The 26854-nt window shown below is 46.9% G+C and overlaps 1 pseudogene across 1 annotated transcript; it reads right to left on the reverse strand.

Annotated features, from left to right (window-relative positions):
- Positions 1 to 21989: 21989 nt before the first annotated feature.
- LOC308421541 (histone H2A.V-like) lies at positions 21990 to 22303 on the reverse strand (annotated as a pseudogene). The gene has a single exon. The product of its transcript is annotated as a histone H2A.V-like (transcript).
- Between the last annotated feature and the right edge of the window lie 4551 nt (positions 22304 to 26854).

The following is a 26854-nucleotide window of genomic DNA, read 5'->3' on the forward strand; positions in this document are numbered from 1 at the left end:
TACCTCAAGAACTACTTACTGGGGATAATTTCCACTGGTGAGTCACCGAGATAAGCCTAAAATAGCCAAGACCATAGTGAGAAAGAGCCCAGCTTGGGTTGTCCACAGCTCTCAAAGGGAGGGGCAGAACCTCCAGACATGTGAACAGTGTATTTAGGGAGAAGGCAGCTGGTCCTAGACGGATTGTGTAGACCTCAGACTGTGCCCAAAGAATAAACAGTGTATTATCACAGTGAGAATTGCACAGTTGGAAATGGTCACTTCAGGGTAGCGAGGACACACGGGGATCCTTTGTGTGTTTATTCTGTCCCTTTCTCATGAGGTGTGGTGACAGTACATCCCTTGTCCTGAGGAGTCCCATGATTGGGAAGGGCAGTAAAGACAATCATGAAAAGGCTCTGGTCCCGGGGTCAGATAGAGGCAGAGTAGCCCAGTGAAAAGGCTGAGGTCTGACTCATTTCTTTTCATTCTCTGCTGATCAACTGTCAGCTTGTAAGGGGAAAACGCCCGGGTCACACACAGTTCTTCGGTTATTAGAAATGCTCTGTGGTTCCCCAGATCCTTGGCCATCGCTACTGGCATGAACTGAAACACTAGAGGCTATTTCCCTGCTAGCAGCCTCATTTGGTTTTGATTAGGTGAGGGAGTGAGGAGGGGAGAGACTCGAATCTCTGTCAACCCGAGGCACTGATGGGTGGATGCTGGCCATGTTGCAGAAGCTGCGTCTGAGGCCCAGAGCTAGAATGCAGATGTTGGGGAGATCAATACTCTCGGCTCTGCTACCTCTTCACGTGTGCTGGGACCTGCATCCACTGTCAGGACCTGGACTTGTGCTTCAGAACAGTCTCCTAGAGGAATGGCCAAGGCTGGGTCCCACTCATTGATGGAGCAGTGACTTCTGGCCACTGTCTCAGTCTGGCCCTGACCTCAGCTGTGATTGGAAGAGACCAGCTACGATACAGATGTGTCATGTGGTTATGCAGGTTATGTTCATCCCAGGCTTCACCATCACACCTTAAACTCTTGCCAACTGCTGATTGCCCTTGCATGGTATTTGGCTGGTCTCCCCAGCAACTCTTGTGCAGGTCATGAGAATACACTGCATCCTCTCTAGAAAGAGATTAGAGGACATCAGGTTCTGGGCTGTGTGTAGAGACTAGAAGACCGAGAAAATGTGCACTCCAACTTTTAAAATACATATGTGTTAAGATGTGTCATCTTAGCCACTTTTAATTACTTGGTTCAGTGGCATTAAACCCACCCAAGTGGCTGTGACTTTGTCACTACCATCCACCATCAGGACCTCTTCCTCCTCCCAAGCAAAAGCTCTGCACAGGTTAAGCAATCCCCCAACCTTCGACCCTGACTCCTGGAGATTTCCATTTTTCCTCGAACTTCCACGAATTTAACTCCTTCAGCAATCTCAGTGCTAGCCCTCTTCATGCGACTGGCCTATAACCTAGGTCATAAGGACGCCAACAATGTCCTTCCTTTTATGGCTGAGTAGCATTCTACTGCATGCTACATTTTGCTAATCAGTCTCAATGCTGATGGGTGGCATGTGCAGTGTCTGTCTTTGGTTATCATAAGGAATGCTGATATGTACCTGTGGGGTGGGGTGGCCATCACAGACTCCTACCTGCAGCTCATTTGGGTATGCCCTCAGCTGCAGCACATAGTGAACCAGCATTTCATTCAGGTCTTGCTGTTCTCCACAGCAGCTCTGTTTTAGAATCTCATGACTTTGGATGTTGTCTTAACAGTTACGGACAAGTGTAGTGGTAAGATTTTAACCAGCCTGGGCTGCGGGGAGGTCCACATCCTCAGAAGTACAGGACGGGAGCACTTACTTAGTTCTACCTTCTTCAAATCTCTTCTTTACTAGAGAAAATTAAAGGTGGCATCTTGTCAGGATGACGGTGGACAAGGTGCACTGGGCCACAGCAACTTATAGGGACCTACAACCATATTCTAGAAGCCAATGTGACTAGGCTTCCCTGCACAGGGAACTGTGAGCATGTGGACCTAACTGAAACTGTGTGGCCCGATATTCTTTTAGGACATTAGCACTCTCTCTGTCTCTCTGTCTCTCTGTCTCTCTTCCTCCCTCCTTTCCTCCCTCCCTCCCTTCCTCCTTCCCTCCCTCACTACCTTCCTCCCTTCTTCCTTTTCTCTCATTCCTACCCTTCTTTCCTCCCCTACTCCCTTTATGGACTACAAGGGTGGATCTAAGAAAATCAGCTGAAAGATGTTAATAGATTTATTGAAACTGGTCAGTGTGGAAGGTACGGCCATCCCTCTTGACAGGTGAAGGAGAGAGAGGTCACCTGTGCTGTTTAGGGAGCCTGGGTTCATCTCTTCCATCCCAACTGTGTGGTCTTCATGCCTTCATATGTCTTTCTGCAGAAGGACGGTGTTGAGCAGTGGATGCCTGCCCTCAGTGTGCATGTAGTGGACTCCACATAGATAGCACATGGACACACATGTATGAAGTGGCATAGAGGTTGTGCATGTTCTCTGTGAAGGAGTTAGAAAGGGCCAATTAAGTCTTCTAGAAACACTCTTGTTCCCATTATCCACTCCCTGGGTTGGTGGGGGTGGGGTATGTGGCAGAGAGATCAATGCCTTGGCCTCCCCTTCTTTATGGCTGTCAGCACCTAGCAACTTATTGGGACTGCAAACTTGAGCTGAGACCTGTCTCCTGGATTCTATTCTATGTCTGTAAAAACAGTTCTGACATCATTGGGCACTTTTGGTGATCCCAGGATACCTCACAGATGCTGCACATGGCAGTCCTTACACAAACACTTTTCAACCACTCGTCACGTTCCCTGTCCCCGGCCCCAACACTAACTAATCTAGAAGGAACAGCAGACGCGTCATCTGACACAGATCCAGTCGTTTTCCACCACACCCTCCCCTGGAACTGTATGGAACACGGCCTGGACACCATGCCAAGCAAACACATTTTAAAGCACACAGGTCTGTCTCAGTCTACTTCCTTCATCTTGCTTTATATAAAAAATATTTATTTATTTCATGTGAGGATACTGTAGCTGTTTTCACACAGACCAGAGAGGGTATCTGATCCCATTATAGATGGTGTGAACCACCGTGTGGTTGCTGGGATTTGAACTCAGGACTTTTTTGGAAGAGCAGCCGGTGCACTTAAGCACTAAGCCCTGTCTTCAGCCTTCAGCCTACTTCTTGTATAAGAGAGATGTACTAACTGATTACTGTTCCCTAATATATATCATGTTTCTTTGGGTTTGTTTTCATTGAGAGGGGGAAAAATGATTTCCCACTTCCCAAACTGGAGCACCAAGCATGTCTACCAATCCTCTGACACTGACAATGAGATTTCTCTTTCCTGTGCACACGCATCACGCCCAGGCAATGGCCCCAAAGAGTATCTGACAATATCGGAAAACACGAGGAAATGAAAATTTCCCAGGAGAGTCCTGATGATAGGCTGACAGGGTGTAGCTAGGTCACTCCTGCCAGACTGGGCCTTGGAAGCTGTGGAGTAGAGCCTGAGGAGAGAGAGGGTGTTGTAGGAGCTGTTCTCAGAAGTCGGCTTGTTGAAAACTGTAGTGCAAGACCATCTCACCGCAGCCGCATGGAGACATGGCAGTGCTTAGGGGCTTTGTGATAAGCGCCCTTCTGTGGCCTCTGAACTTTGACCTCTGACCTGGGGCTGAGGTAGCCTTGACGTATCTGACATCTGCCCAGCACATTCCAGTCAGACACACCTTTCCCTCACATCATCTCACGTGCACCTCAGTTTTCATCCCTTATTTGGGGTTCACAGAGGGGTGATAAGACGCAAACCGCAACAGGCTCAGTGACATGGGAACACTTGGGAACCTGCTTGGGGGTTCTGTCTGCTAAGATTTCTGCTTCCTGTCCATCTTCCTAGCCAACAGTCTTTGCCCTGAACTCCATGCCAGCCAGAAGGTGTCCTTCATCTTCACCCCATCCCATCTACCACCACACCAGATTCCAGCATCCCGTCCCATCCCAGGCGACCACTGCCTAGAGAAACCATGGAAAAGACTTCATGTCTTTGAAGTGTAGCTCCCTCTGTCACCCACTGCAGCAGGCAGAATGTGAGAGGAAATGATTTGTGCCATGCAGTGTGGGTTGCACAGTGTGCCAGTGTTTCCTTGCCAAGGGCATGTATGTGAGGGATATACTGGAGATGCCTGCTTGCTACCAGCTCCCAGCTCAGTCTCTGCATCTCCCCTGCCTCCTCAGACTCAGCTGGCCCAGCCTGCCCATCCCACACCTCAGCCTTCCACTCTGATGTGCGCTCTGCTTAGTACTCTGACAGTGACATTTGGAAGGCGGAGGTGTCTGCAAGCTGTCAGAGATGTTACAGCACCGCCCTTCAGGCTGCCAGTGGGCAACATATGCAGTTTTGCTTGGGAATTCTATTCACGTCAGAGTATGGCACCAGAGGGCTCTCCCATAGGGGTGGGGTGGCCATCTGTCTTGGTTGCCAGGCAACAACTGAGGGCCTCCCCACCCATATTCTACCTCCTCATAAGAACCCCGTCTCCAATCTTAAGAAAATGGCCTCTTTCATGTTCTACGGGGAAGTTCTGGACCACCATTTCTGAATGGGTTGACTGGTGAGTCACAGTCTGTGTGGGAGCAGTCAGGATGCAGGCTCCGAACGGAGGAGACATGCCACCCGTACCTGCCCCTACTCCTGGGAGTGGCCCAGGTCTGGAACGTGTGCTAGGCTGGCAAAAAGAGCTCTTCCTAATATTCCCTTTACTGGTCCACTGTGACAGGCTGTTACAGCTTTCTCCTAGTGTGCCATGTCCAGAGAGTCCCTTCTCTCTCACGGCAATGCTACGGCACAGAGGGAGGGGTAGAGCTTTGAATACCCACCCCCCAACACGAGAGGGATGCTGCATCTGCCATCATCCTCCTAATCCCTTGGCTAGCCTGGCCCCTCCTCTTCATGCACTTCTAAAGACCTAGGGTTGTCAGCACCCAGACTCAGTGACACATCAAGACTAGTAATATGCAGGGACAGTCCTGGGGTCCAGGGGAGTGGGGTGAAAAATCCCCAGTATGAGGGCATCCTGCGTTTGGATGTGGCCCCGATTGTTGTCACTCCTCCACAACACACACACACACACATACACACACACACACACACACACACACACACACAAAGTAGGGTCAACTGGTCAACCTATCATCTTGGATGAATCCAGCACTGGTTGAGGAACCAGTTCACTTATGCACAGTCCTTTTTTAGACATCTAGGAGCAGTCTAGAGACTATGTGCCTTATGAAACATGTCTTCCTCAATTCTCACACAGCGTTCAGCTAAGTCACCCCCATATCTTCTACATCTCTATAATAGCCATACTTGTTTCCTGATCAGACACTTAAGTGGTCGTGAAGGAAATGCCGGAGTGGTGGTGTTGAGCATCGTGGAGCGTACGTAGTTTACAAGTTACAACTGCCCAGTAGCTGTAACTAAGGCCCAACTCCAGGAGGATGGATCTGTTTCTCATGGGTACCCTGCATCCTTAGTGCTGGGACATCCTAGAGTACAATGGTGAAAGGAACAAGTGGAAAGCTAGAAGCTCTTCTCCCTCTCTGCCTCCTGGGGGTGCTCCTCAGCACCATACCTTTAGGGACTCCTCGGCACTACTGGTCCTGGGGAGCAGGGCTCCTCAGTGCCACATCCTGGGGCCAGGGCTCTTCAGTACCATGGTCTTGGAAAGGGCTTCTGAATATCCCACCAAAGAACAGAAGCTTCTTTGCTCCCTTCCAATGCCTGTGCATATTTATATGTTTGTTGGTTGTGTTGCAGTATGACTGCAATTTGTTGTTCGCTTGTGAAATAGAAGGTCTTCTATGACTGCTCGTCAGTGAAACCGTTGTTACTAAACATGCCACTTGTTTCTCGATTCTCTGCTGCTGACGTTTAGTTTGGCTCCATCAGTCAGCTCAGAGCATTAGTCAGCTTTCAGTACTGCAATAAAATACCGGGGGCAGTTGATTGGGCTCAGTCTTGGAGGTGTCAGGGTGTGGCATGTCCATCATCTCATGTCTGGTGAAGAACTCCTACTATGGGCACATCTGGTTGAAGAACTTGAGCATATGTGTGCATGTGTGTGGGAAGTTTACATCTCCCACAGGAAGTTGGGGGTAGCTGACATTCCACAGTCCCTTGAGGGACATATCTCCCTGATGCAAGAACCTCACACTGGGTCCTAATTCCTAAACATTCTACCATTTACAAATGGCTCCACCCTGGAAACCAGGCCATTAATCACAAGGACCCTCAAAGGACATCCAACTCACACCATTTTTGTCAACCTGACACCAACTAGAGCAATTCGAGAAGAGGGAACTTTAACCGAGACAATGCTTCCATTAGGCTGGCCTGGAAGCATGTCTGCGGGGACATTTTCTTGATTAATGATTGATGTGGGAGGGCCCTGCCCACTCTGGGGGATGCCACCTCTTGACTGGTGGTCACAATGGCTACCTCGGTTTTTTCTAGTGAACAAGAGGATGCTTACTTTCCTCTGATGTTCTAGGTTAGCTTCCTGCGACTGCTAGGAACAGGGCCATCTCTTTTGTGGGAGAAGGATAGAGGGGCTGGGACTCCCGGCACACCTGATTCTTCTTTTATTTTTCCTTCTTGGAGTCTTGTTATATAACCCAGGTTGGCCTCAATCTTGTGATCCTTCTGCCTTAGCCTTCTGAGGTTTTGTAGGCTGGGAAAAAAAATGTGATACAAGCAGTCATATATAAATTAAGTAAAAATTATACATTTGTCTGTGCTTTATTGCAACAGGATTACACACATTTAAGAAACAGGGACATGTGCTCCCACACTCCCCGTGGTACCCTCTAGACCCCAAAACCAAATAGGCATCTTGGGGCGTGGACCCACTGCAGTGGGTGGCTTGGATTTAGCCTGTGCGTCTTCACTCTATTGCTGTGAATGTTCCTATCTCCCTTATGTTGTGAGCATGTCCGTACAATGTGAGCCCTGCAGAAGAGTTGGGCATTTGGAGAGTCCCTGAATACTGCCCTCTGTTAAGTAGAAAAGGTAGCGTATACAGTTGAATTTTTTAGGGCTGCAGTGAGTGTGTTCTGGGGGAGGGAATGGGCAGGGATGGCTCATGGCAAGTGCTCATTAAAGGAAAATAAGTAATACAGGTATTTCATACCTAGGGAACAAATGCTTGGTGGGGCCTGAGACCGACCTTGGTCTAGGGGAAGGCGATGCTCCTGGAGACTGCAGCGCTTGGCTGCACACAGAGGTTCTGAGGAGCCCAGGTCACAGCAGGCCAGGCTGTCAGGAAACAGCTGGTTGATGGATTTGGTGACATGCTCACTGAGATTTTACTGAATGGAAGCTGAATGAGTTTGAAATCAAAGAGTAAACCACAACTGGTGAGGAGGAAACAAGAGACGGTTCTAGAGAAGGTGAACGGTGATGGTCGGCACACGTGGAGGAGCAGCTGCCAGTCCACAGGCCCTGAAACCCAAACCCAACCTGCTTTTCCTTCTCAAATGACTGAGACTATTGTGTTTTGTTTTGAGGTTTTTTTTTCTTTTTTCTTTCTTTCTTTCTTTCTTTTTTTTTTTTTTTTTTTTACTTCTTCCTTTGAAATAGCAAGGTTCATTAGCATCCCTATAAACAAGCTCACCATAACTGAGCTGGCCTGTCACTGGCCACTTAGATTCTGATGTTTCGGCAGTGGAAGATCAGAAAAATAAAAAACAAACCAAAAAGCCAAAAAACTCCACAGGTGAAAGGCTAGAAGGCCTATGCCTTATGCCCAGCCAGGGACGGTCTCCAGGAGCTAGCACAGGCCCTGGAAACACAGATGGACCATGCCAGAGATGTGTCACCTGTAATAAAATGTGGCACTGTAAGGCCAGACAGCACATGGGGTCTTAGGGGTCAGAAACTGAACATGGGGTCCTGGCGATGAGTTGTAGGGCGATGTGAACCAATCAGAAATGGGACAGCTGCCTTGAAGCTCCAGGGCCCTCGCCCCAGGTTCACAGACCTTTAGGAAACCAAGGAAGTAAGCAATTAATGGCTTTCATACTCAAGCTGGGGTGGTCTTCAGGGCATTGAAGGAAGGGGCAGCAAACTTTTGTTTGCTGAAAAACAAAACAAAAACTGGACCCATGGGACCCTAATGTTTCTTTGGGTCTTCAGCAAATTCCAGTACTGAGTCTATGGCTGAAAGTAGGGACAGGTGACTAGATGGGGACAGGTAAGACTCGGGAGCAGGCTTTGTAACCATCTTGACAAGGTCCTGGGCAGGACCATTCTACGTCGTGCAGCTTAGCCATAGTTTATGTGCTAGGCTTTGGTCAGAGAGACCACCAGATTCTATGCTGCCTCATTTTCCTATGGAAATGTTCTGAGCCTGTTTCTTAGCCTCCTGTCCCAGGTTCTCATTCCTGCAACTGCCTGAGTTCCTGGGTTAGGGCTTCCAGTACCCTCCAACACAACTCTCAGGGTTAGGCTTACTTGCCTGCCTCCCCACAGGGGACAGATGAAGAGTGAGAAAGCACGTCTTGGAGGGGAGACAAGGGCTCAAGGCAGAGAGACACTTCTGAAGAGGAATCTCAAGTAGATGCCAGCCTCCACACACTGTGGGCAGGGGCTGGCATGGGAGCCCGTTGTCTTGGAAGCAGCCAGCCAGTTCTAGTGTAGATAGTATTCACCAGTTCTAGTGTAGACAGTATTCGCTATACAATACAAAGGATGGTCATGAGGAACACGGTTGACAAGGTGCTACGTGTATCCTGCCAGCATCTTTCTTGTTCCTTGGCTCTGTCTTTCTGGGTTGTCCAGGACAGGGACACCATCATTTCAGCCACCCACCTTGGACTGAAGTAGGTGTCCCCAAAGGTCTCCTCAGAGTGGGTATGAGGAGCCCTCCTGGGCTGCCTCGGGTTGGGGACAGCAACCAGCACATCCTTCTCACCTTTTTAACCTATTTAGTGAGTGACTTGTGCAACTTAAAAAAAAAAAACCCAAACCAAACAACAACAGAAACAAGGCAAGCCACAACCTCAGAGATGAGCTCCACCGGGAAGCCGGCTTTCTTGGTGGAAAGAGTGATACACTGCTTGATCCTGTTTAGCTGGGACTGGCAGCTGTCGCAGCTCTGCGAAAAAGGGGCGTGGCTGGCCTGACTCAGTGGAAGGAAGTGGTGTGTTTCCATTGATGAGCTCAAAAACAAGGGGTTTAAGGAACAAAAGGCTGTGTGTCGTTGGCATTTCCCTGTCTTGTTTATGAAGCGAGGTGGGAATGAAGTTGGGGTTACTCTAATCTTGTCTTTTACAAGAAACCAAGAAGCCATCAGTGGAAGGCAGGCTGAGGCAGGCTAGAAGCACTGGGGAAACCCAAGGGCAGTGGGACAAGCAGGGGGCTGATGTGCTGCCTACCTCTCCAACACCGAATTTTAAATGGCTGGACACCCTAGCCTAATCATTGAGTCGTAGGCCAAGAAGTGATCTTAGCTAAAATTGGTTACACACACACACACACACACACACACACACACACACACACACACACCACTCTCAAGACACAAAAGAACATAGACACACACTGAAGGGGACTGTGTGAGCCTAAAAGGAAACATTATCTCTGAAGCAATCAATCCTGTCTGTGACATGGTCTTCTATGCCAGCCTTAGAGATTACAGCAAATGGACTGCAGTTGTCGGAGCCACACAGTCTGTGTTTCTTACAGAAACTCAGCATTTTTCTAGACTCTGCCTTTTGTAAAGAAGCCTAGAGTCTATTGAAGTGAATCCTCGTTTATAGCTGAGAGAAATGAACTCCCCTAAATTGGGTTCTCATACCCAGAGGGAGCCAGTCATATTTCCCAAGTGTCCTGTACATGCCTAATGGGAGGAACAATCCAGAAGTACAGGAAGGTATGTGGTCAGGTGGTTCCAGTGAGGGTCAGGAAAGCACAGAGCTGCTGTTGCTATAGCCCAGGAAAGGGGCAGAGGCAAAGGAGACAGGGTGGGCAGACAAGACAGCAGCTTTGCTTGGGTACTGGGTTGGGCCTCTGGGAAGATATACAACTTCCACTGTAGAGGGTACCCTGACTGGTCAGGAGGCTATGGCAGAAAAGGGGGACAGTGACAGACTACCACAGTGCCAGCGAGGACAGGACGAGAGCCATGGGAAAGCTCTACTTACCCTGACTTAAGGAAGAGATTGTCATATCTGTGATAAGGGTCAATGTGGGTACAAGACAGAGGAGAGGACCAAGAAAAGTCCTGGAAATGTGTAAGTGCTCACCAGATGCTCAGAGGCTTGCCAAAGGAGCTGTACTGAGGAGCTGAGGCATGGTTACAGTGCCCAAGGTCACGGCATCGAGACCCGAGAGCTGCCAAGAACAGAGTCAGGGGGACAAGGGGAAGCTAGCGGCAGAGTAAGGAGGAGAGGCACAGGTTGAAAGAAGTGACCAGGAAGCCAGGAAGGGCCATATTTCATGGGTTGCTGCCAGGACCCCAGTCAGTGATCTTGGCATCTGCAGTTTGGGGGTAACCGATGAAAAGTCAGCGAGACAAGGTGAACTGTCAGAATGCTGAGTCCGGGTGATTCAAGGAGTGACTGTATGGAGGCAAGTGTTGGGGTGCCCTGGGAGGAGGGAATGTTTCTAGGAGGAACTAGTGAGGTTTGCATGCTGATGAGAACGGCACTGTGCAGAGCACATCTGCTAGTGTGAGGGAGCAAGAGGACCACACTAGGACAGCCTGGAGGACATGCGTTGGGCCAAGGGCTGCCTCCCACCTCTTCACCACTAGAAAGACCCGATTCTGTTCCCCTTCCAAGAAGCTATGGCACTTACGGGAGGCCCCTAAAGTGACTGAGTTCTCACCAAGCAGAGATGAGACACTTCCTGGCAGTTGGAGTGGTTTTTCCACCTTCCTGTGAACAGAGCCTACAGGAATATGCCTGTCTTCCTCCTGGCCCTGGACTTAGCCACCACTTGCAGCAAGTACTTTGGGATCTTAAGAGACCATTTTAAACCAAGAGCAAGCAAGCAGAACATGACAGTGGGTTGGTTCCTTGGTGTCTCAGGAAACCAAACTCTAGCCTCTCATTAGGTGAGACCATGAAAGCCACATGGGTCAGCTTTCTTTTCTTTCCTGTAACATCTTTGATCTTAGAACTAGAGCATGGAGTGTCATCTCCTACACTCTGAAAGAGATCTCTGACAGCATTGCATCACAACAATAAATACCGAGAAAACCCAATCCCTTTATAAAGAGGAAAGTTTTTCCGAGGGTCCCTTGGGAGGTCTTCACCTGTGGTGCATTGATTTCCACTGTGGTGGGCACTATAAAAGCTTGTCACATGGTGGAGGAAGATCACTTCTCTTATGGCTAGGCATGGGCACAGAGCCAAAGACAGATTATAGAGTGCTATAATCTATTTCAAGGATACACCCCTAATGACCTAAAATCTAACATAAGTCCTACTTACATTTAAGAGTTTACTAACTCCTCGGGGACCAATCCTCTAGCACCTGCACCTTTGGGATTTCTATTTCAAAATAATTTAATTTTCCTTTAAATATTAAAAATTGGAGAGGAACATTAACCATGAATACAGTTGTAACTGTTTGGATTATCTAATTCTCCTTTGAGATAGGGTCTCATAGGATAGGCCATACTGGTCTCTAATGTACTATGTATCCTGGGCTGGCAGGAGAGGCTGGGGGAAGGGAGCTGGTGCAAGCCTTCAAGGGCACTGGGAAGCACCAGGACCCTTTGGCTAATAGAGTTCTCGGAGGAAAAGGAAAGAGAAAAGGAGAGAAACGAGACCCGGCTTGAAGATCTTGGCTTTGACATTCTGAAGCATGGCGTTCTCTCTGGGAGTGAAAACAGTGCTAGAAGGAAGGATGGTAATTTCATGCCTCATGCATTCACTGCCTCTAGAATAGCGCTTTCAACCTTCCTAATACCGCAACCCTTCAATACAGCCCCTCATGTTGTATTTCCTTGCTACTTCATAACTGTAGTTTTGCTACTGTTATGAATCATAAGACAAATATCTGATATGTGGAGTATCTGATATGCCACCCCCAAAGGGGTAGTGAGTGACCACAGGTTGAGAACCTGCCCTAGAGGATGCTATGTCCATGAGGGCAGAGGGCTCCCTGATTCCCAGGGCTCTTCAAGCTCACTGGAAACCATGTGAGCACCTGTTCATCTCTAGACTCTTTCTCAACTTCCCCGCTTTTTGCTTTCAGGACTGGTCCAGGCACGACACCCGTACTGTAAAGTTCTTTCGGGATAGAAACCCTTAAGCATCACGTCACTTTTAACTTGTTTAAATGGCCCTGAATTCTTCCTGGCAATTTACTTTGAAGTAACTTCAGACAGACAGACAGACACAACTGTGAAGACCACGGAGGGTGGCCACACATGTTTGATTTCCTTCAATGCTAACATTTTTTTCACAAGCATTATGGATGCATGCAAACTGGACTTAGTGCTACTAAGATACATAATTTGTCTTCAGATCCGTATGACACTTAAGGAAGGCAATTATGCCGTTTTCAGGGGGCCAAGTTCCAGGGCAGCCACCAGCAGGAGACCTGAGGTTTTACTGCCCCCAACTTTCAATGCATCTGTTACTTCTTGGATCTGCAGGTGCCTCTTGATGAAGGCCCTCTGATGGAGTCTTGATGGCCGTCTGAGGGTGAAAGTACTTGCAAACAATTCTGCTGTGGGTTGTTGTGGGGAGAGACCAGCTCACTGATAGAGAGGAAGATAATGGTTGTGGGATACTTTACAGTTTACAGTTTGTCACAAAATGACTAAAGGGTGTCCAGAATCTGAGCGTGACTCATGGTAGGTGAGTCCTAGAGAGATGAGGAGCTTTGGGCAATGACCTGGTCCATTTCCACCAGGCACAGAGGCAGAACTTAGGGGTGAGTGTTGGGGGTTAATTCTCCAGCACCACAGCAGAGGAGGAAAAGCCTGCTTACATCTAACCTTCCAGTGTTGTTCGGCTAAACACGTTCAGTCATATCTCCAGAGTACCGGCTTCTGGGATAAAACTCCCAGCTAAGACAGAAATAAGACAGCCACCCTCCACTGTCCTTCTGATAAGGAGTTAAGATTTCAGACATTATTCCCAGGCCTCCAAAGCCTGCCTGCCCCAAGGAGCAGAAATCCTGCTGGAGTCAAGCGAGGTTTAGGGAACCCCTAGTTTGGGAAAATGAAATTTTAACTCCTTTTCACTCTTTCCTGAGGGTTTGCACTCAGAGATGCTGACAGAGTTCTATGAGATCCTGTTTTGCCTGAGGACATTTTTATGTTTAATGACTTAGTGCTCCATGGTTTTGTGTGTTTGTCTTGTTTAGGTTACAAATGAGCATCTTTGTGCTTTTGAAACATTCAGGATCACTCAGGTTTCATCTGTGAAGCAAATTATCAAAAGTACTATCTTTTTTATTTAATGAACAAACACTTTGGGAGGGGGAAGCAGAGTCTTTATGAGATTCCCTTGAAATAAAGCAGCTGTGGTCCACTCTGTGAGGGGGGAGTTGAAACCTTAAACTTGTGTCCTGTGGTGTCAGAGGCACCTCAGGGTGATAAGCAGTAAGAAGCTCTTTGCACCCAGTCCAAGAGAACAGCTTACAGGCAAAGCATCACCACATCATGACTGCTTCTTTGTAGTTCAGGTCAATTTTCATAAAATTTCTGAAAATCAAAATGAACAAAACATGACATTCTGACATTCAGGAAGCAAAGTTGCTCTTCATCGGTTACATCCAGCTGCATTGTCACTGATACAAAGCCTGGGTACTGTCACATCATTCAGGACGCATGGGTAAGGCTACTTTCTTACATGAGCCAATAGCATTATGGCGTTCTCGTTAGCTGACTTCTGTGTGCTCAACACCCAGCCCGTGTTCAAGCCTCCTCTGATTACATCCAAAGCCTCTTGGTATGTGTTCGCTTGAGAGTATAGAATATAGAAGTAAACTACAGTAAAGTAAAACCTGCTCCGATTGTGAGTTCTGAAGGGTGCAGTCGGTCCCCCGGAGGCTGGATAAATGACCTAGTGGGTAAAGTGCTCCTTGCAGTAGAAGACCTGAGTTCAGATCCCCAAGCCACATAAAAACTGGACGAAGTGCTGTGTGTCTGTAACCTCAGTGCTCCTATGACAAGATGGGAGACAGGAACGGGAGAATTCCTGGAAGTGGTGGGCAAGTGAGACTGGAGCAGAACAACAGAAAACCTGTCTCTCAGATCAGGTGGACAGCAAGGACTCATACCTGAGGCTGTCCTCCTAGCTCTGCCTTGACCCTGGCATGTTCAGGCACACACACACACACACACACACACACACACACACACACACACACACACACAAGCACACTCCCATGAATGAACACATTTGTGCACACACCAGTCTCCCAAGGAATACTCTTCCTGCCGGACCTCTCTCTCCATTTTCAGCCAAGCTTTAGCCTCATAGCTAAAGGTGCCACAAAGAAGTTAACAGGGCTCCACGGGTCTTGGTTTTCTTCTCATCCTTCTCTCATCTGTTGGTGATTACAGGTGAGTCATGAAACTCTCCTGGCCTGTTTCCTCTGTTCCAAAGGGCAGATGTTAAAAATATTCCGATGAGATTTGGTACCTGTGGGATGCTGAAAAGGTGCCATGTGCTACGCGTATGAGGTGCTGTCCTGGCCAGAAGCTATGGTAAATATAGGTACACCTGTGCAGACGTGTGAAGCAGGCGCGGCTGGGGTGTCCGTGGTGATGGTATCTGTATTGGGACTTGCACAGCCGAGTGACTAACCACTTACATAAGGCACATTACTAACATCTTTGGTCGCACACAGGCTTCTGTGAACACCAGGGGCTGCACTGCAGTCTAAAGTGACTTCTGGTGGACAGATGGCTTGCAAGGGTGTCCCTTAAAACTCTGCTCGGTGGCTGTTTAAACCCATTTCTAAATGGGTGACTGTGCCTCAGAGTGTCCCCTCTGCCTCTGCTCTGGAGCCTTCACACCGCCGCAGGGTTCCGATTGCTGTGGTGGAATGACACGGCCGAAGCAAACTGGAGAAGGGGTTTAGTTCTTTAGTTTATCATCAAAAGAAGTCAGAACAGGAACTCAAGCAGGGCGGGCTTTCTTACACAACTTAGGACCAGCAGCCCAGGGAAGGCACCTCCTGCAATAGGCTAGGCCTCCCCCACCAGTCACCAATTAAGAAAATACTATAGAACTTTGCCTGTAACCTGATCTTATGAAGGCATTTTCTCAGCTGAGGTTCGCTCCCCTTAGATGACTTTAGCTTGAGTCAAGTTGACATGGGACACTCCAGCACAGCTACCTCTGTGATCTGTCCCTTCATCTGGGCTAACTGGAGTCCTCTCCTGGTCTCTCTCTAGTCACCACTCACTAGCACAATCATATTCACTCTCCAATATTCCCTCGACACCTCTGAGCAGTCTCGACAATTTCTTCAAACCCCAACAGTAAGTTCAGAAAGCTGGGCACATGACTTCTGAGCTTCCAACAGCCTCAGTTCCTGGTTAAATTGCTTCCTTCCTTCAGAATAATGGATTTGCTAATGGCCGCCAATCCAAGGACCAAGGACAGATCCCTCCCTTGCTGAGGAGGACAGAACACAGCAGTTCCACATCTCTGCCTTTCCCTTATGGGTAGAGCAAATGTGATTTATTTGCAAACCTCTGGAGTCAGGGATTCATCCACCAGCCCGGGGCTGGCTCTCACTCTGACCAGGACTCCATCAAGTTGAAGAAACATGCTTTGTGCTAGCTTCATGTCATCTCCACAGACGCTTCCTATTCCGCAAAGCTTTGCTGCCTGTAGTCACGTCAAGTCAGAGCAGGCGGCTGCAAAGTGACTGGTACAAGAGTAAGACTCAAATGTTCCTTTCTGTTCTTGTGGCCTTGGGCAAGTTATTGGACCTCAGTTTACTTTAGCCTCCGAGTGTAACCTGAGGTTGGCACTGTAGCCCTGGAAAGCCCTGAGTGTAGATGCTCTTACATGTCAACTTCGAACAGTGCTTGACAGATAGTAAAGGACACCCTGAAGTGACAGGTCACAGGAGCTGAAAAGTACAGGTGCTGAAGCCCTCTTCTGTACACATCTCAGAAGCCCTGGGTGGTTAAAAAAGAGCACGAAATCACCAGACCTGCTTGTGTCCGTTGGGGGATTCCAGCACTTGGTGTCCATGTTCTTACACCGTACTTCTGGTACACCCCTTCCCCTGGAAAAATCAAGCAGGAGAAATGACCTCATCAGCCTATGTCTATGGAGAAGCTACATCATAAGAAGGGAGACTGAGGATGTAAATTCGGCTCCATGCATCTGGGCAAGCCACCATCTGCATGACAGGAGCGAGATCAAGCTGGGCTCACATACATGGCACCATTTTTCTAAGGCTATGGCCAGAAACCTACATTTTTTTCCAGAACCATTTGTCATTCAGAATGTCATCCAGATAGCATCTTACCCGCCAGCTCACACATAATAGAATTTTATGTTGTGACTTGGTACTGTCAAATGCTGAATAATAAACTCGGAAAACAGAAATTCTCACACAGCAGCTCCTCGTTTTAAAAGAACCCTTCTTTCAATAAGAAACTTCTAGGCTCTGCGTAGCTGTTTGCACTGGGGTGGGGGTGGGGCGCACTGGTGGAACAGCTGAGTTTCCTGATCTGTTAGGATGGTGAGATTATTAGGAGTTAGACGCTGGGGAGTGAGGTGGATAACTGGTGTCTGTATTTCCTGCCCTGCTGACTTGGTCCAGGTCTGCAGCCTGCTCTAATGCAGGTCTGTTTCCCTTGGGCAGGGCCAGTGTGGGCTTGGCTGCTTATCTTTGCACCCACAGCAGGGACAAAACAACTGTCACCACAGTAAGAGGTGGGACAGTTCCACAGCTCATCAGGAACAGCTGTGTTGGGATGGCCTCTAGCAAGGGCTCGGATGCAGGTATCTTAGCTTCCGTTGCAGGACTCAGCACCCGCAGCAGAGGTGCCCTTCCCAAACTCAGTGCTGGTTTTGTCATGCCTCACATGTGGGTGGTGCCAAGTTTTGTGATGAACTTTTCCTAGGAAGATGAACCTCAGATAAGTTGCTAACCACAGGCCAAAGCAAGCATTTTACACGAGTCTAGCATTGTGAAACAGAGTTTGATTAGGGTTATTTACAGGAACACAGGAACATAGCTTATCAAGAGCTATCCACTGAACCAAAGACCTTCCCAGCAAGAGTGAGCTGTCTCTGCATCTATGGTGAGGGTATGCCCTTGGCCCCTTCCTTGGCTATAATGGAAAGTTCACGGGTACAGTTTTATTCTTGGCCTCCTGTGAGTAACCATAGTTACTGACAGGTCAAAGAGAAACAAGAACCACATTATGCCCAGAGGACAGGAGTTTCACAACCAGTTAACTCCACACAGACTGCCTTATTTCATACACTGACAGCTCCACACTTTCTGTGCTCTTTCTACTTCCTGCTGAGATTGGTAGAATATTTTGCTTCATTGTGGACAGTTAGAACATGTGCACTTAAAAATCCTCTGCTAAACACCAAATAGTTACCCACACGGCCAGCCCTAAACACATTAACACTAGTAACTAAGCAGGTGTTATTTATGTATTTGGAAATGTGCACACACATGCATATATGCATGTTAAGAACTACAAGAAAGTGATCGCAGGTTTGAAAGAGGGAAAGAGAGCAAGGAGGGATACATGGAAGGTTCTGGAGGGAGAAAAGAGAAGGAAAAATGATTATAGTATAGTCTCAAAAACATTTCCCTGGTCCTCTGGCTTGATGTAGGTACTCACAGCCAACCACAGGACGGAGGTTGGGCCCCCTATGGAAGAGTTAGGGGAAGGTCTGAAGGAGCTGATGGCAGCCCCACAGGAAGAACAACAGTGTCAAGTAACCCGGACCCCTCAGAGCTCCCAAAGGTCGACCAAAGAGCCACACAGGCTGGTCCGTGACCCCCAGCACATATGCAGCAGAGGATTGATTTGTGGGGTCTCAGTGGTAAAGGATGTGCCTAATCCTGTAGAGACTTGATGTCGCAGGGAAGGGGGATGCTGGGGAGGTGAGGCAGTGGGGACGGGTGGGTGGAACAAACAGTTAAAAAGATTCTCTGCTAATAACAATATCTGGGTGACTTTAGTGTCAGCGTGGTTTGACTTCTGACTCTCTTGAAAACATGTTCCAGGCTTTTCTTTTATTCTGCTCCTGTTGGGTGGTTTTGGAGCTTGTTTGACACTGAATGGCAAGTGATGGGTGATCTGGTTCCTGCTTCTTCTGGATTGCATTAGCCGCCATTTTGTGTGGATTGGGACACTCACTCCCTTTCTGCGATGCTTGTCATCAGTTACAGCTAACCGGTTTCGCATCTGCCTCGTGCAGGCCTTCTTTCAGGTGTCCTGAGATGTCAGTGGGCTTTGGAGGCCTTTTCTCTTTTCAGAGAACCATTTCCCCACTTTACTCCAGTAGCTGCTATTTTCTGGATTCAGTTTCTGGACCCAGAGGCCAGAAGGAGCCCCCGGCACCTTCAGCTCTGGGCCCACTGCTGTGGTTGGAGGCTAAGCCATGCAGACAGAGACCTCTCAGCTCCCATGCAGGTGCGCTCTTCATTTCTGTGTCTTTGGGTAGTATTCTCATGTGCTGCAGTCAGAGTTTACGGTTGTTGCCTCAGAGTGACAAGGGTTTCACCAGTAAAGAGAATTACAATGCAGTTCTTTCTGAACTGTTATTAAGTTGCACTCTGATTCTAATAATATTCATTAAAATGCTAACCCTGGCTTGGCGACAGAACTCAGTGATGCAACACTTGACAAACAGGATCGTTGAATGAATGAATGAATGAATGAATGAATGAATGAATGAACGAACGAATACACTAATTCTAGCAGTCACCTTATCTCTATGCAAAACTATGTCTTGTAAAGAGATCTATCTTTCCTAAAACTTGATTGTACAGTCACTGACGATATTCTAGAAGGGAACAAATGCTCCCCCTGCCAACCGAGACCACGGAGTAAGTGATGGAGCGTTCTCCCTCAGAAACACCCGCACTGGTCACTTTTCTCGTCACTGTGACCAAAGAAAGGTTTACTTCGGCACCAGTTTAGGAAGGGACACAGTTCCTCATGTCAGGAAGGCATAACACTAACAGTGACTGGTCACCTGTGTGCACAGGTCTGAGAGAGAAAAACGCCCGTGTCTCTTTTCTTCTCTGTGCTCTCCCGGTTCTCACCCACAGGACGGAAACACCCACATCCAAGGTGGGTCTTCTGTCCTTGGCTAAACATGTCCAGAACCACCCTCATAGATATGTTCACAGGTGTCTCCAAGGAGATGCTAAATCCTGCCACGTGACAACAAAGACCCACAACCACCAGCTGCTGGCCCACGTTAGCTTGGTGCCTGAACGGGCTTCCACGCCTTTGCTTCTTGCTGGTGGGCAACACGCAGGAGCTCTCCAGTCATCTTTTCCAACTAAGAAAGGATTTGAGACTCACTGTCTGCCCTTGTTTAACTGGTTACACTTTAGCATAATCTAGAAGCATAATTGGAATTACTTAGAGCGAAGAATTGTAAATGGCAACTCGGGGGTCCACATGACTGGCTCTGGGATGCTCCCTCTTAAACTTTCCTGTTCTTCTCACCCCTCCATCATCTATAATCTAGACTATGTCTTCACCCACCTGGGTTTTTGAAGACATTTAAAGGCTAAAGGCCTACGTATGTACAACTGTCCCCCCGTTGTGGTATTTGCTCCAGGGCCTCTGTGGCTATCCAACCATTTACATGTGTTCAAGTCTCTTATATAAATTGGCATAGTATTTGCACAGAACCTACACATATTCTGTGTTCTCGAATCACCTAAAGAGTATGTGTAGTACCTAATGCTATATCATGCCATGTACTTTGCACAGAACTGGCCCTCATGGCCCAGCACCAGGAAGACCAGGTTTGAATGAAGCCCTAAGAAGTGCTGCCGGGAGATCGGTGGAAGAAACAGAGGCAGGGCATCCAGAAACTGATACACTTAGCAGAGGGCTTGGTGCACATCAAACTCAAGTTTTCCTTTTGAAAGCTCTTGGAGGTTTCTTTGGGAGTACTTGCAGTCTGCAGTTGGTTGGATTTTTGAGTGTGAGGCCAGGAGATGCAGAGAGCTCCCTACTATGTATCTTTCCCAGTACTTTATTTTTCAGAGATGTTTTAGGTTCACATCAAAACCGATGCACAAAACATAGAATTCCCATCAACACTGGCCTCTCAGACCCTTGGTCATGTAACACATTTGCTATAATGATCCTCTACGGACACCTCTGTATTATCCACTCAGCAGCATAGGGTTCAGACTAGGTATGCATTTCCTACAGGCTTTGAGAAATGTCCGGGAATACTATGCATCACTGTATGAGCACAAGAGATAGTTCCACTGTCTTTAAAACTCTGCGCTCCATCTACTCCATCCCTCCCCTCTAATCCTGGGAAATACTAGTTTGCATGAGAGCTTTATTTCCAGAACAGCATTGGCTATAATCAGTCACAGCACAGAACCTTCTCATGCTGCCTTGTCAATACATGCATTGTAGGTTGTGTGCCTGTCTTTTCAAAGCTTGCATATATGTGTCTTACTGGTGAATGTTCTTGCACTGTCTGGATAGACTGTGTATTTATCCAGCTACCCACAAAAGGTCATAGAGGTTGCTTACAAGTTTGGGCAATTTTAAGTATCCTGTGTCCCTAAAAAGTTACAGTCCCAATGTCATCTCAAGTTCCATTGTTTTCTAGGAGTTTTCTAGCTTCCATGTTAAATGTAGATGTACAACCCATTTTGAATGCACTTTTGTGAGGTTGGAGAAAGCTGCGACTCTATTTATTTATTTATTTTTTGCAGTTCAGTTGCTTCAGCACCATTTGCTTTAAAGACTTCATCACTTTTGCTCCATTGTCTCAGGTCATGTGACAGAGTTTGTGTAGGCCTGTCTCTGGGCTCAAGTCTGCTTTAGTTACTAATTTACTTATTTTTGGCAATGACTGAAAACTCATGATCACAAATCATCACACACCTGCACTATCAACACTGCTTAGAGATTTTTTCTTTATCTTATGTGCATGAGTGTGTGTCTGAATGTTTGACTGAGTACTACATGTATTCTGTGAACATGAGGCCAGAGGTGTCAGACCCACTCGAACTGGATTTACAGTCAGTTGTGACTTGCACTGTGGGTGCTGAGAATTGAATGCTGCTCTTCTGGGAAAGCCCTAGCTGTTAAGCCGTCTCTCCAGGTACTTCGGCAGCATTTACTGTGTTTTACATTTTACTTATGGGTGAAGAGCTTCTTGGTTTGAAATAGTTAAGATCCAAGCTGTCCTCACCTCACCACCAGGGGATGGATCTTGGAAGCATTTACTGTTGTGTGGTATCTCTCTAGCCTCACCTTCTTTCACACTCTTAAAAAAAATTTCCCCATGTTTCCTTCTTGAAGAGCCATGGCTGATGCTTTCATTTCCAGCAATGCTGACTATGTCAGGGGTGGGGGGTGGGGGGTTGGGTATGGCCTTGTATTGAGCTTATCCACTAGAGTAGAATTAATGTCTGTACAAAACCAAATGTTTGTTACTATAACATCTGCATCATAATTAAAATCCAAAAGTTTTTTTTTAAATAGGCAACTCAATCAAAACCTACTACTTCAGAATCAATATCTTTATTGAAGCCACAGTAACACTTAAATGTGGTTAAGACTCGAATGCAGACATTTCCTTGGTTGGAAAGCTAATTAAGCCTCCAACTTGCTCAAATAGAATTGCAAAAAGGCAAACTTGTGTTTTTCACAGAGATACAGTCCACTGGAATCACCAACACTGGACAGCTGTTAAGAATATTTAGAGTCCTGAGATAATAAGGACTCCAGGCATCCTTAGACAGTCTTCTGTTGTTCTTTCTTCCCGATCAGCGATTTGTGGATGTGTGGGATGATGCCACTACCAGCAATGGTAGCCTTGATCAGAGAATTCTTCACCTCCGTGTATAGCAAGTTGCAAGTGACCAGGGGTAATACACTTTACCTTCAAGTCTTTTGATGCATTTCCAAAGTCAAGAACCTCTTCGGTGCAGTACTGCAGGATGTCAGTGAATACGGCCCACAGGGAACTGCAAGCCAGCTCGCTGGGAGTGGGAAACCGCCTTTGCCTTGGCCTTTCTGGAGTCCTTTTTAGCCTTACCACCAGCCATCTCTGACTGTGCTGAAGTTCAGACAAAGAAGGAAGAGACAAGGCCAGGGGGGTGCTCAGAGAGATCCCGGCGCCCACTCCTTGTGTCTAAGTAACATTAGACTATTTCCTGCATGCTGGCCCTGGTTTGGTCGTACGGTTGGTGACTACAGATAGAGAGTGAATTCATATTGATATTCGTTCACACCTCAGGACAAAGCCAAGCAGTAGACACAGAAACACTCTTGCCATCATCAAATCCAACCTGAACCTTCAGCTACAGATAGACGGGGACTGTGTGACTCAGTGCCATCAAAAGCAAATGACAAGACAGAATGTAGAAACAGTGTCACCAAAGGAAAATGACAGGACAAAACATGGGGATGAGGAGCTTCCATGGTTAAACTGCACATGTGTCTGTGTGCTAGTTCAGTATCTAGACAAGTTAGGTTTCACACTGGTAGGGTTTCAAGCAAGATATACAAAATTTGAAATCCCCACTGCAAAATTCCTAGTATGGAATCCAGAAGTGAAGGTTAGGTTAGGGTTAAAACCTAGAGATAAGTCTGAAGGCATTTAATCAATAGCCTGGTACCCCGGGGCTCTCTCTTGTCCACACAGCTGGGGAAACATCTTGACCTTTACCCTCCCCTCCCCCAAGGGTCAGGACTTTATTTTTCCTGAGAAGATACAGAGGCCTTAGAAATGCCACAGAAGGCAGGCTACTGCCTATAAATAATGACCTCAGAGACCCCCTCCTCGCTTGGATCCCAGGGGTCCCTTCACATGAGACTTTAATATCTCTCCCTTGGAGTCTGACCAGCCCCAAAGAAATGACCCAAATATGGTAATACCATACCATACTCTATACTTAATGTATCCCAGGGTGACTGACAGGCTGGTTGACTGGTCCTGCCCACTGTCTTGAATCAGACCCTATTTGCAAACAGCATTCATTACATATCCACAGCACGTACTTCAACACACAGACAAATGAAAACAGAAACCAGACATGATCCTCCAAAAGAGGACTGTGACTGTCTCTAGGAAAATAAGTGAGTGGGCCCGATGGGAAGAGTCAGAAGACAAAAAGCTCAAGTCAAAAATTTCTCAGAAAGTAGGATAAGCACAGAAAGCAAGAAGGAAATGATTTTTAAATAAAAAAAAAAACTCAGAGAAACAACCAAAGGGATTAACGACCATCCAGGACTGTTGAAGATTTATAGAAACAATTCCAGAAAAAAAATCACAGAATTTGTAGGAATAAAGGAGCATCAGTCTGGAATGGAATTGTGAATTCCAGAAACCAGGCAAAGGAGAGATTCTGCAACCGGGAGAGGATAACTGGGCAGAAACTCTGAACGCTAAGGAAAAATGATTTCCAATCTAGAATTCTACTTCCTTGGAAGGAACTAATACAGATTTTCTTCAGTATGAAAACCTCAACATTTTTACTTGCAATGTGTCCCTTCCGTAGGAAGCTATCAGAAGCCAGACTACCAAGTGTGGGAGCAAATGAAATCAATAGAAAGTGGAGGAGAGGAGCAGGGTGAGTTCCGGCTGATGACAGTGGCACAGTCCTAGGTGTGAGGCCTGCTCAGCTCAGTGTACATGGCATCCACCTGAGAAGTTGTAAGAACTTTCACAGAGACATTTATATTTGGGATGGAGGTAGTTTCTGTGAAAGTGGAAACAAGAGGACAGACAGAAAATACAGAAATACGTATTAAGAAAAAGCACCATCCAGTTACTGCCAAGGCCTGGGCAGCACAGGCCTAATGATGGGACAGTGAACAGAGACCTGAGCAAAGCAAACCCACTGGAGCAAGAGGGGAAGTCATAGGAAATTCTTATATCAGATCGCCAGAAGGCTACAGTGGCCCAAACTGAAGCGAATAAAGAAAGAACAATTTAAAGCTGTTAGGAAGTAACACAAAGATCATTACCAAAAAGTTAAGGACAGGCAAACATAAAAAAAAATTAAAAAGTAAATTGGATTACCTTGGGGAACTAAGGGAGGTCGGGAGGAGGATAAGGATCTGACTTGTTATGCATTTAGCTAAAATTATAAAATCTGGACACACCTGCCAACATGATTTCATCAATTCCAATGCAGAACTAGTCCCCAAAGGGTTTACTCAACACTAGCTGTAGTGTTGGGACCGTACGTCCCTGGCTTGGGAGTGGGGCATAGAGAAAAGGCAGGAAACCCTGGCTGGCTATGGTACACAGGGGTCTTTGACCTCTGTAGTCCGCAGTGCAGAAACCACCCACTGGTCATCTTGGCCAGTTATATCTGTGGAGGTCCAGTAGACATGAGCAGCAGTGTGAACAGAAGTATGGGCAAGAAGACACGATAGATACCCAGAAAAGTGAGGGAACAGCCTAACAGATGACTACTCTGTTCTCCAAGGCATGTGTGCGCATTGAGTGCATGCGTTTGTGTGTGTGCTGGGAGTTTTCTGCCCAAGAAAACAGCAGCTGTGCTAAGACCACCTACCTTGTAAGGAATTTGATCTACACAGTATGTTCCTCTGGTTCACCTTTTTGTTTGGTTGGGCAGGGTCTTATGTAGTCCAGAGTGCTTCTGATCATGCTGACCCCAGCTCCTGAGTGCTGCTTTGTACAGAGCCGGGTATGGAACACAGAGCTTCATGCACACTGGCAAAGCCTCTAACAACTGGGCCACGTCCCGGTTCCTTCATTCGTCATTTCTGAGGACTCTTGCTATCTGTGCTCTTTGGCTTTGGTGACAGTCTTTTACTACTGTAATCCCTTGGGACCCCATTTTTCTTTAGTTTTCTATCTTCTTACCCCCTGGAGAACTTCAGGAGTCCTTTCGGGACTAAAAAGTCTGGTAGTGGTCCAACGATTCCTATTTACCTAGAGCAGTTCTCCTCCTCTGGGTCACAACCCAAAAGGAACCCTTTGGGGTCTCAACCCCTTTACTCTGATTCATGACAGTAGTAAAATTACAGCTGGAGGTGGCAACTAAATAATTTTATGGTTGAGGGTCACCACGACATGAACTGCATTAAAGGCTCACAGCATTAGAAAGGCTGAGAACCACTGATCTAGAAGGTATATAGGTAGATGGAGCAGGAATGCTGTTTTTAAAAGATAAAGATAGCAAAATCGCCATGATAGTATTGACAATGATTAATCATAAAATCAGCATGGTTAAAAAATGAGTGGGACTGGGGAAGTGGCTGTCACTAAAGGAGCCTGCAGCACAAGCATGAAAGACTGGGTCCAGATACCCAGAACCCACGGAAAAGCCAGTGTGCTGGCTACGTTTATAACCCCAGCACTGTAGAGTCAGACAGGGACCCTGCATTTTCTGGCAGTTCTAGCCAGTCTCAAAATAAGGCCCAATGCTTGGGGAAGATTACTGATATTAATCTTTGCCTCCACATGTGCTTGCACACATGCAAATATGGGTATCCTCTTCCCACTTGAGGGCTGGTCTTGACTAGAGGCAAACAAACAGAAAACAAACAACACAAAACATGTACCTCTATACTGGCTTTATCTTCAAGGTGAAGACAGGCATTCTAAAGGTTTGAATCCTGTCCACGGCACACTTACTATATATTTACAACCCCACCAAGCAGAAAACGTTAGTGACAGCCATCCTAACTTAAAAGGGCTGGTTAATGGAAATACATGTATGGGAAGCTTCAAATGCACTAGGCAACCAAAACAAAGCGAGACTCAGTGTAACTGCTTATACCCAGGTACCACATCCAATATTTACTATCATCTTCAGACTTTCAGGCCAGTCCATAAGTCTGTATGAGAATCACCTCAATACTAATGATAAATGTTTCATAAAGGTGCATAATTTTCAGTTGACAGGTGTGAGTAATTTCAAGTATAAAAATACATATTTGAAACCTAATTGTTTTAATATTTATTTTAGTAGAGGGAATCTTTTTTTTTTTTTTTTTAATCTGAAGGTAAAAGGATGGAAATTCTACATGGAGAAAATGGAGACACAAGCCATGTACAGTTACTTTAATATAGATAAAATAAACTTCAAAGCAAATCAGTCAGAAGAGACAAGGAAAGGTTACTTCATTTTCATTAAGGAATAACCCACCAAGAGGATATTCCAGTTCTAAACAAATGCTCACTGTGCTGGTTAGTTTATGTAAACTTAAACACAAACCTAGACACAGCTTGGAAGAGTGACTCTCGACAGAGGAGCTGACGGCAGACTGTCCTGTGAGTATGTCCCTGGGGCATTTTCTTGATTAGTGATTGATGTGGGAGTGCCCAGTTCACAATGACAGGTACCACTCCTGAGCAGGTGGTGCTGGGTGGATAACAGGCTGAACAAGCCAAAGGGAGTAAGCCTTAGTAAACACAATCCCTCCCTGGCTCTGCTTCAGTTCCTGACTCTAGGTTCCTGCCTTGATACTACCTTGACTTTCCCCAGTGAAGGACTGTGACCTGCAAAATAAGACAAACATTTTCCTCTCCAAGTTGCTTTTGGTCATGATGTTTATCGCAGCAACAGAAAGCATACTAGGACACACACAAAACACAAGTGAAATTTCAGAAAAGAATA

The sequence above is a fragment of the Micromys minutus genome (assembly GCF_963924665.1).
Source record: "Micromys minutus genome assembly, chromosome: 6".
Taxonomy (NCBI): Eukaryota; Metazoa; Chordata; class Mammalia; order Rodentia; family Muridae; genus Micromys; species Micromys minutus.